This window comes from Dasypus novemcinctus, chromosome 19 (assembly GCF_030445035.2).
Source record: "Dasypus novemcinctus isolate mDasNov1 chromosome 19, mDasNov1.1.hap2, whole genome shotgun sequence".
NCBI lineage: Eukaryota > Metazoa > Chordata > Mammalia > Cingulata > Dasypodidae > Dasypus > Dasypus novemcinctus.
The window spans coordinates 33,598,499-33,606,113 of record NC_080691.1 but is presented as its reverse complement, the minus strand read 5'-3'; the positions used below and the strand labels follow the sequence as shown (position 1 = coordinate 33,606,113).

Genomic DNA, 7,615 nt, shown 5'->3' with positions numbered 1-7,615 from the left:
TTAAAAGGATTTTGTCTCTTCCTTTAGAAAGCATCTTTTCTCTGTGACTCTAGCCTAGTACAGTCAGACCACTCGGAAGTGGGAGCGCTGAGGTCTCACGTCCGACTCTGTCCCCCCTCGGCCGCGTCCGTTTCTATGCCAGCCGACAGCGTGAGCCCGCTTCCAGCACCCCTCCCTGCCAGGGCATTCCCATGGGTGAAAAGCAGCCTCATCCCATCCAGGTTAACCTGATACTGCACAGAAACCTGAATTAGCCCAAAACTTTGACAAAGGTTGACTCACTTATTTACTCGATTCATTAAATTAAACCTCACTAAGCAATAGTTCAAGCCCATTATAATACATCTCTATTATAGACAGGGAAACTCAAGTTTACCTCACCTCCCAGAGACTCGATCCTTAGAGTCAAGAGTTGTTATGAGGCTTAAAATAAATGTTAATATTTCCACAACAATTAGACCAGCATCTGGAACCCTGTAAGCAGTCTTAGTGTTCAAACTGCAAGGCTGCATTTATGTGGTGCGTGGTGCGTGGCAATGTGATCAAGTATCGGAGTCCCAACTCTGCTAGTTATTAGCTGTGTGGCCTTGGGCAAATCATGTCATGTCTCTGAGCCTCAGTTTCCTCATCTGCACATGGGGACATTAACAGTTCCCACTTCTCTGAGAGCCAAGGAAACAGCGCAGGCAGGCGCTTTGTAATCATTCAGTGTTGACCCAATTACGATTATTCGCAGAGGGTACTGGGAAAATGGAGAGAGGAGGAACCCTTCGGTTTTGTCCATCGGTTAGTGGGTTGGCCAGGGCGGCTCCCACCTGCAGTCCCCGTGGGGCCCGGCAAGTGGCGCTGTCTGCACTGGGACAGGCCCGCGAGCTGGGAGCCCCACCTCCCAGTGCCCGAGACTCCTGCACGCTCCCAAAGTGTGTGTCGAGGTGGGGGGCGTGCAGCTTGCGTCCCCAGCATTCCGAGGGTGATTTTCAAGGACTGGACAAGGAGCCCCATTTGAGCGTGGCTGGGAGAGTTGGCAGCACCTCGAGTGGGTGCGTGGGGGTTCTGCCTTCAGGGCAGCCTCTGCGTGGCAGACAACTGTCTGTCCTGTCACTGCGTCCACTGCTACGAGCTCACGGGTTTGGGGTTCAATCTGGACTCTAGCTTTGTAGCGGCATGATCCAGGGCCGCTGGATCCCCCCTCTGACCTCCGTTTCCAAGTCTGTGAGTTGGAAGGAACACTCCTACGTTAGGTAAGATAGCGGATGGGCAGAGCCGGGCACACAGAGCTGTTCAGCAAGTGCCTGTCGTTGGTGCTTTTATTGATGATGATGCTATGGCCGGCCAGGGGTTCTGAAGGGTCAGCCTGACCCCTGTGCCGTCAAGCCACATCGTGTTTGCTCATCCTCGTTCTTAAACATACAGCAAGGCCCGTGTCAGCACCACAAAGGAACACCCGAGGAAACGCTGCGCCCTCTGGCTCCTCGCTCTGCTCTGATGTGCCGTGTCACCCTGCGCAAGTCCCTTTCTCCCTCTGGGCCTTAGTTTCCCCAACTATTAAATCAGGGGATTAGCTGGTCCAAAGCCCTCCCCTAGCTCTGGCAATCTGCAGCGGACCCTTTTTGTCACTGGTTTGTATTCACAATTCCAGGGAAATGAACACTCCGTCTGCAAGTGGGGACATCGACCCCTCCTCGTGACGTCATGTGGCCTGCCACCAGTGGGCGCTTGACAAAGGGCAGCTATGATGATAATTGACCCTCATGAGCTTTTCGTCTGCAGGGAGAAGATTGTGTGGAAGCCACAGTCACACATGGCGTTTGCTGAGCACCTACAATGTGCGAGGCCCCGGGCTAAGCTCAGGGGGTCCTGCGAGGACAAGACATGGCCTCCGCACCCGGGAGAGGTGAAGGGACCTCCTCCAGCGGAGGAGATGCCCAGGGATTCCAGAGAATGAAATGTGCACAGGAGGTCAGATAGGGCAGTGCGGCAGAGAGCGAGTGCAGAGCTCTGACTTAGATCGAGGCCAGGGACGGTTTCTCTGAGGAGGTGACAACTGACCCGACATCTGAAGGAGAAGAAAGAGCCAGCCGTGCAAAGAGGCCAGCTGCAGCTAGTGCAAAGGCCCTGCGGTAGGCGAGGAAGCACCAAGTTCTTAGGACAGAGGGGGGCTAAGGCGGCTAGATAGGGAGAACAAGGAGGTGGACAGAAGGGGAGGGGCAGGGAAATTCAGGAGCTCCAGGAGCAGGGGGCGACAGAGCCAATTCACAGTTTACAGAGCTGGTAGCCAGGGGAGCGGGTATAGCGCAGTGGTTGAGGCCTGCTTTGCATGTTTGAGGTCCAGTTTCAATCTCCAGTTTCGCCTAAGGAAAAAAAAAAAAAATGTATATTTTAAATCTGTTAGCCAGGATCTCAGTGGTCCTTTTTGTGGACTCAGAGAAGCAGCTGTCCCCACCCCTGCCTCCAAACTGCCTCTCTGCACCTGGGAGAGAGCAAACGTCCATCAACTGCCCCTTCTCCCCTCCCCGTTACGCTTACTTAGGGGGTCCCAAGCTCTGGCGAGAGCCACAAGCCTCTCTCCAGAAAGTGCTCACTCACCACCTCACCATTTCACGCACCCACCTGGGACCCCTGGACTCCCGGAAGCCCACCCGGGGACCCCAGTTGGAAGGCCCCGAGTTAACCTGACTCTGGGGGACCAAGGCCTAAATGCCCCCCGCCCCCCATTCCACGACCTCCAGGAGGAGGCCCCTGGGCAGGGGCCACACCCACAGGCCCCCGGGTCCCTTGCCCAGAGGAGTCCAGCTGCCGCGGAGCAGCCGGGAGTGGCTGTGCCCAGCGTCACGGTCATCGAGGACGAGGGCCTCCTCCCGCCCGGCCTCAGGTTTCTGCCCTGGGGAGAGTTCCAGAAGAAACTCACTGAATGCCTGTGGCAGGGTGGGGCTGCCCTTCTCTGGGACCAAAGCCAGCCAGTTGGGTGCCCAAGGTGGACAAACCAGCTGGTTGTCTCCAACCTCTTTGTATCCGTCCAATGGGGCTTCTTGGTAAATATGGGGGGTGTGGGGGTGTGATTTGGGGGGGGGGCTGCTGTCCCCTCAGGGAGGCCCCAGAGGCGGTCGTGTCGCCTTGGGCAGGCTCTGCCCTTCTCCTGGAGCCTAGAGAGTTCATTCGGTGAGCCCCACATGGGCCCGGCACACAGCAAGTTCTGCGCAAATGCACAGATGCTGGCGCCTGTGCTTCCCCTCCTTGTTTCTCCTCTCATTCTGCCTCTCCTCGTCATGCCGTAAGCCCACCTGTGCGGCCACTGGAGAAAAGAGAAGCCAACGGGAATTTTCCACGCTCCCGCCCCCGCTTCCCCTGACCTGCTTCAGTGGATGCGAGCAGGGCCTCCCGCCTCCGCGGTGAGGGGCCGCGGCTCTGCCGGGAGAGGCGGCGGGCTGGATCCAGGCAGTCCCGGGTTCGAGTCTCAGTGCGCCCCCGGCCAGCACCTCAGGGAGAGGGCTCTCGCTGCACACAGCCTCCGCTGGCCCGCCGGCTGGCAAAAGAGACAGAAGACCACCTGTGGGCGCTGTGGGGAGCGGGGCGTGGAAGGCTGAGTGTGCGGAGGGGCGCGGGGCGCCGGCAACCCCAGGACCGCTCCAGGCCCTCGGGGCCCTGAACCTCAACGCTTGGTCTAAGCCCCTGGGAGGCCACCAGGGGGCGCCGAGGAGGCGCGGGTGGCGGACTGCTGCGCGGGAAGGCGGGGCCGCGGGGAGGCGCCTTGGAGGGGTGGAGGGGGCTGCCGCTGCCTTCCGGCCTCGCGGTTTTCTCTGTAAGATGGAGAGGAGGATGCTGGGAAGGAAGACGTTAAATCACGAGAGGAAAGGCCTTAGTTACGCTTGAGGGCACTCAAGTTCCTCTGGTGGGGGAAGTGTGGCCACATCATGGGACTCTTTATGAGCAGTTACCGAGTTCGGCACTGCCTTTGCCCTGGCGAGCACGCTCAGTCCTCCCGACCACCGTACAGATGACGAAAGTGAGGCTCAGAGAGGTAGTGTCACTTTCCTGAAGTCACACAGCTTAGAAGTATGGGAGCGCCAGCTTTCACACCGAGATGGTTCTCTCTCTTTCTCTTTCTCTCTCTCTCTCTCCTTTCTTGGGTTGCTTTAATCTCTGAGGAACTGCCACTCTGCACCATCAGACCAGCAGTGTATGAGGGTGTATGAGGGTTCCAATTTCTCCACTTTCTTGTCAACACTTGTTGTTATCAGTCTTTTTGAGACCTGTTCTTAATTGTTACATTACATTATAGAGTTGGCTGGGCCTGGGTTCAAATCCCACCAGCTGTGGGACCTCAGGCAAGTGGCCTAGCATCTCTGAGCCTCGGTGGCATCCTTTCCTGCATAAGAGTGTGAAAATCCCTTCCTCCCAGGCTGGTAGGAGATGAGCTGGGTTGATGGCAGTGCCAGGGCTGTGCCAACTGTAAAGTGAGGTGCATGCTTCATGTTTTCATAACTGGGTGCCCTGGGAGTGGGGACAGGTGCACGGGATGTAAACTCCCCAAGAGCCTCTGACCCACCGCTCTCTCCCCAGCACCCAGCACCAGCCTGGCGCACAGTAGGTGCTTGGTAAGGGAAGGCCCTGGGCCACGGCCCGGGAACCCCTTCGATGGACAAGGCCCAGCTCACCCGGTGGCCGCTCTCTGGGGCGCCTCCAAGGACGCTCAGCCGCCACTAAGGATCTCGACATTTTTTCCCTTTCCTAAGAGGAAAATTTCTGTTCGTCAAGAGTCTCTTGTCCTGCCAGGGCAAGGCCAGGGAGTTTCACCAGCGAGAAAAACAGCAAAATAGTGGCGTCACGTCCTCCTGGTCAAGGGTCATATGTCATAAAAACAGGGCGCTGCTGGGCGCCCCCCACCGCTGCTCAGCAGCACCCTTCCCTTCCTACCCAGCCCCCCCTGCCCGTGCCAGGCAGAGCGTCACGCTCTCCAACAACAGGTCTTTTTTTTTTTTTTTCCAAAGAGAGAAAATTTATTGCTAAGAGCAAAGCAAGGAGATGCCTAAGATCTGTGTCCCTGGGTCCAAGGAGTTTAGGGTTTTATGGATTCAAACAAGGGCAGTTGTACCCATTACAACTACAAGTATAAATAGCTACCATTTACAAAATGTAAAATAACCATTACGGTAACAAGTGGAAACAAGGAGTAGAACTAAGCTAAAATGACCATTACAGTAACAAGATAAACAACTCTAGTATAAACAACTAAAAAAAAACCCAAAAACTATTGTGCCATGTAAAGGGATGGAAAGTAAAGCGGCTAGTACAGTAACAAGTATAAACCCTCTGGTCAGTCAGCAGCAAGGGGCATTTTTAAAGCACCTACTCAGTGCCCGGTGGTGGACCCGCAGCCCCGAACAAGACACACACGGTCCCCTCCTTCGTGGAAACTGCTCCCCGTTTTTGGGATGAGGAAACGGAGGCGCCGAGATGGGGAGAACCCAGGTCCAGCCTCCTTGCCCGAGAGGAGGAGGCGCTTCCCCGGTGGGGGTCCCTGAGGCAGGGCCGGGGAAGCGGGGCCGAGGCCCTCGGAGGGGAGCAAGCCGCGGGGCTCCGCCAGCCGCCAGCCGCCCCCCACCCACCCCCCCCACCCCCGTCGCCTGAATCACCTTTGTCCTTTTCTTTTGTTCTGCCCACCCCTCCCCCCAGCCGGCCCCGCCCCAGGCCCAGTGGGGGGACCTGCCTGCCGGGGAGGTGCCAGCCGCCCCGTTTACACTCCTCACCGCTCAGGGGGGGCCGCCTGTTGGCTCCCAGGCAGACCCCAGAGGCCAGCGGGGCCAGGGTCTCCGGTCCCCGCACCCCATGAGCAGCTTTTGGAGGAGGCGCTCTGCTCTCCAAGCCTCAGTATCCCCATCTGTACAGTGGGCACAGCGCTCCCTGCCTCGTAGCCTGGTGGGGAGAAGGTTCTGGGGGCCGTGCCCCCTTCCCGCCCCCTTCCCACGACAGCCCCACACGCTCAGTGAGTTTGTTATTAAGGTTTGCTTCTGCGTAAAGGGTTCCCACTGGCAGTTTGAACGCATCACCTCTGCTCAGGGCTTTTCACTCCAAGAATTCTAAAATCCCACTTTCCAGCTACTGAGAAATATTTCTATTTGCAAGCTAAGAGGGGAGGACCTGCCCTGCCTTCTTACCTTCGAGGGTGTCAGCTCAGTTTAGAAGAAACAACAAAAATGGTACCAAATGCCTAACAGCCTTCACTCGTCTGTGCATACACCCCGTGCTCCCAGCATCTTCCCAGGGGCTCTAGCTGGGGACGTGTGTGTGCCCCAGTCTCCGCGGGGACACTGAGGCACAGAGGCGAGGGAGCCGCCTTGGGCGGCAGGGCTTCTCCATCATCCAGGGAGTCTGGCTCTGGAGCTCAGCCCGACTAGGCTTCCACCTAGCTCCCAGGGGCGCCCTGCCTGGGTGGAAGCGAGCTGCCCGTCCCGTGGAGGTATTCAAGTGGACTGAGCCCTGGGGTAGAAGGGGGGCTGCGTGTTGGGCTCACGTTCATCATTCAGCCGTGGAAAGTGGGCATCGATCGCCTCCGCGGTGCCAGGTTCCATGCTAAGCGCTGGGTAGTGGTGGAGAAAAGCTCACGTTTATTTAGTTCTGGGCTGTCACTGTCTGGAACTCAGGTGTGTCTCCCAATGGACCGGGAGCTCCCTGAGGGGAGAGCCCCGGCAGGCTCCTCTCTGAACGGTCTGTTGAATGAATGTATGAATGAATGAATGCATGAATGAATGAATGCATGCATGAATGAATGGAGGAACCGGCCGCGAGGCCTCTTAGCGGACGAGGACGCGGGCCCGGGCGGGAAGTCCTGAGCCTGGGCTCCCAGCGCACGCCCGCGTCGGAGCCGGGACTCCCAGCAGCGCCTGCCCCTCGGGGCGAGGACGCGCCCCGCTCTGCAGGGGAGCCCCCCTCCCGGGCGCCGGCCGGGGCGGGGGGGGGGGGGGCGCGCGCGCGGGGGCGGGGTGCAGCCGGGGGCGGTGCGCGGCGCTGGAACCTGAGCCGGGGGCGGCGCGAGGCCGGGCGCGCGCGGGGCAGACCCGCCGGGATTCAGGAAGCGCCGCGCTCCCGGCCGCCGTCCCCCCCGCCGTCCCCGCGCCGTCCCCGCGCCGTCCCCGAGGTGAGTGGGGCCGGGGTGCGGGGAGGGCCGGCCCGGCCGCGGGTCCCTCGCGCGTCCGGGGACGCCTCCGCCGTTCTCCAGGCTCTGGATCGGCCGGAAACGCCAGAGTCCCCACGGGGCCGGGGGCGGCGGGGGCGCAGGGTGGGACCGGGGCTAGGCGCCCCTGTGGGCGCCCCGGGACTGGGCACCTCCTCCCTGGGCCTCGCTTTTATCACCTGTGAAATGAGTACCAACATGGGCCCAAAGTTGGCAGGTCTAGGAGAGGGAGGTCCCGGGGTCCCCGAGACCCAACTGGGGAACCCAAAGTCCAGAAGGCCCCGCAGCCCATACTGGGGGCGTCCCCACCTTGGGGGGTTGGGGAGAGAGAGTTGGGGGGCGTGGGATTTTGCCTTCAGCCCTTGGAGCAAGTAGGAGGGGACTGGGATTTGGGATCTCCAAAGGCCCCTTCTTGCTGCGGGAGCCTGGGGAGTTGCTCTTCCC

The 7,615-nt window shown here is 59.4% G+C and overlaps 1 protein-coding gene across 2 annotated transcripts in view; it reads left to right on the top strand.

Annotated features, from left to right (window-relative positions):
* Window positions 1–7,056: 7,056 nt before the first annotated feature.
* TRPV4 (transient receptor potential cation channel subfamily V member 4) overlaps window positions 7,057–7,615 on the top strand; it is a 42,705-nt gene continuing 42,146 nt past the window's right edge. The window contains exon 1 of one of the 2 annotated variants that reach the window (XM_012519636.4): window positions 7,057–7,135. The gene's annotated coding sequence lies outside the window, so the exon portion shown is untranslated. The remainder of the gene's footprint in view (window positions 7,136–7,615) is intronic. The other variant, XM_004478435.4, reaches the window with a different exon arrangement.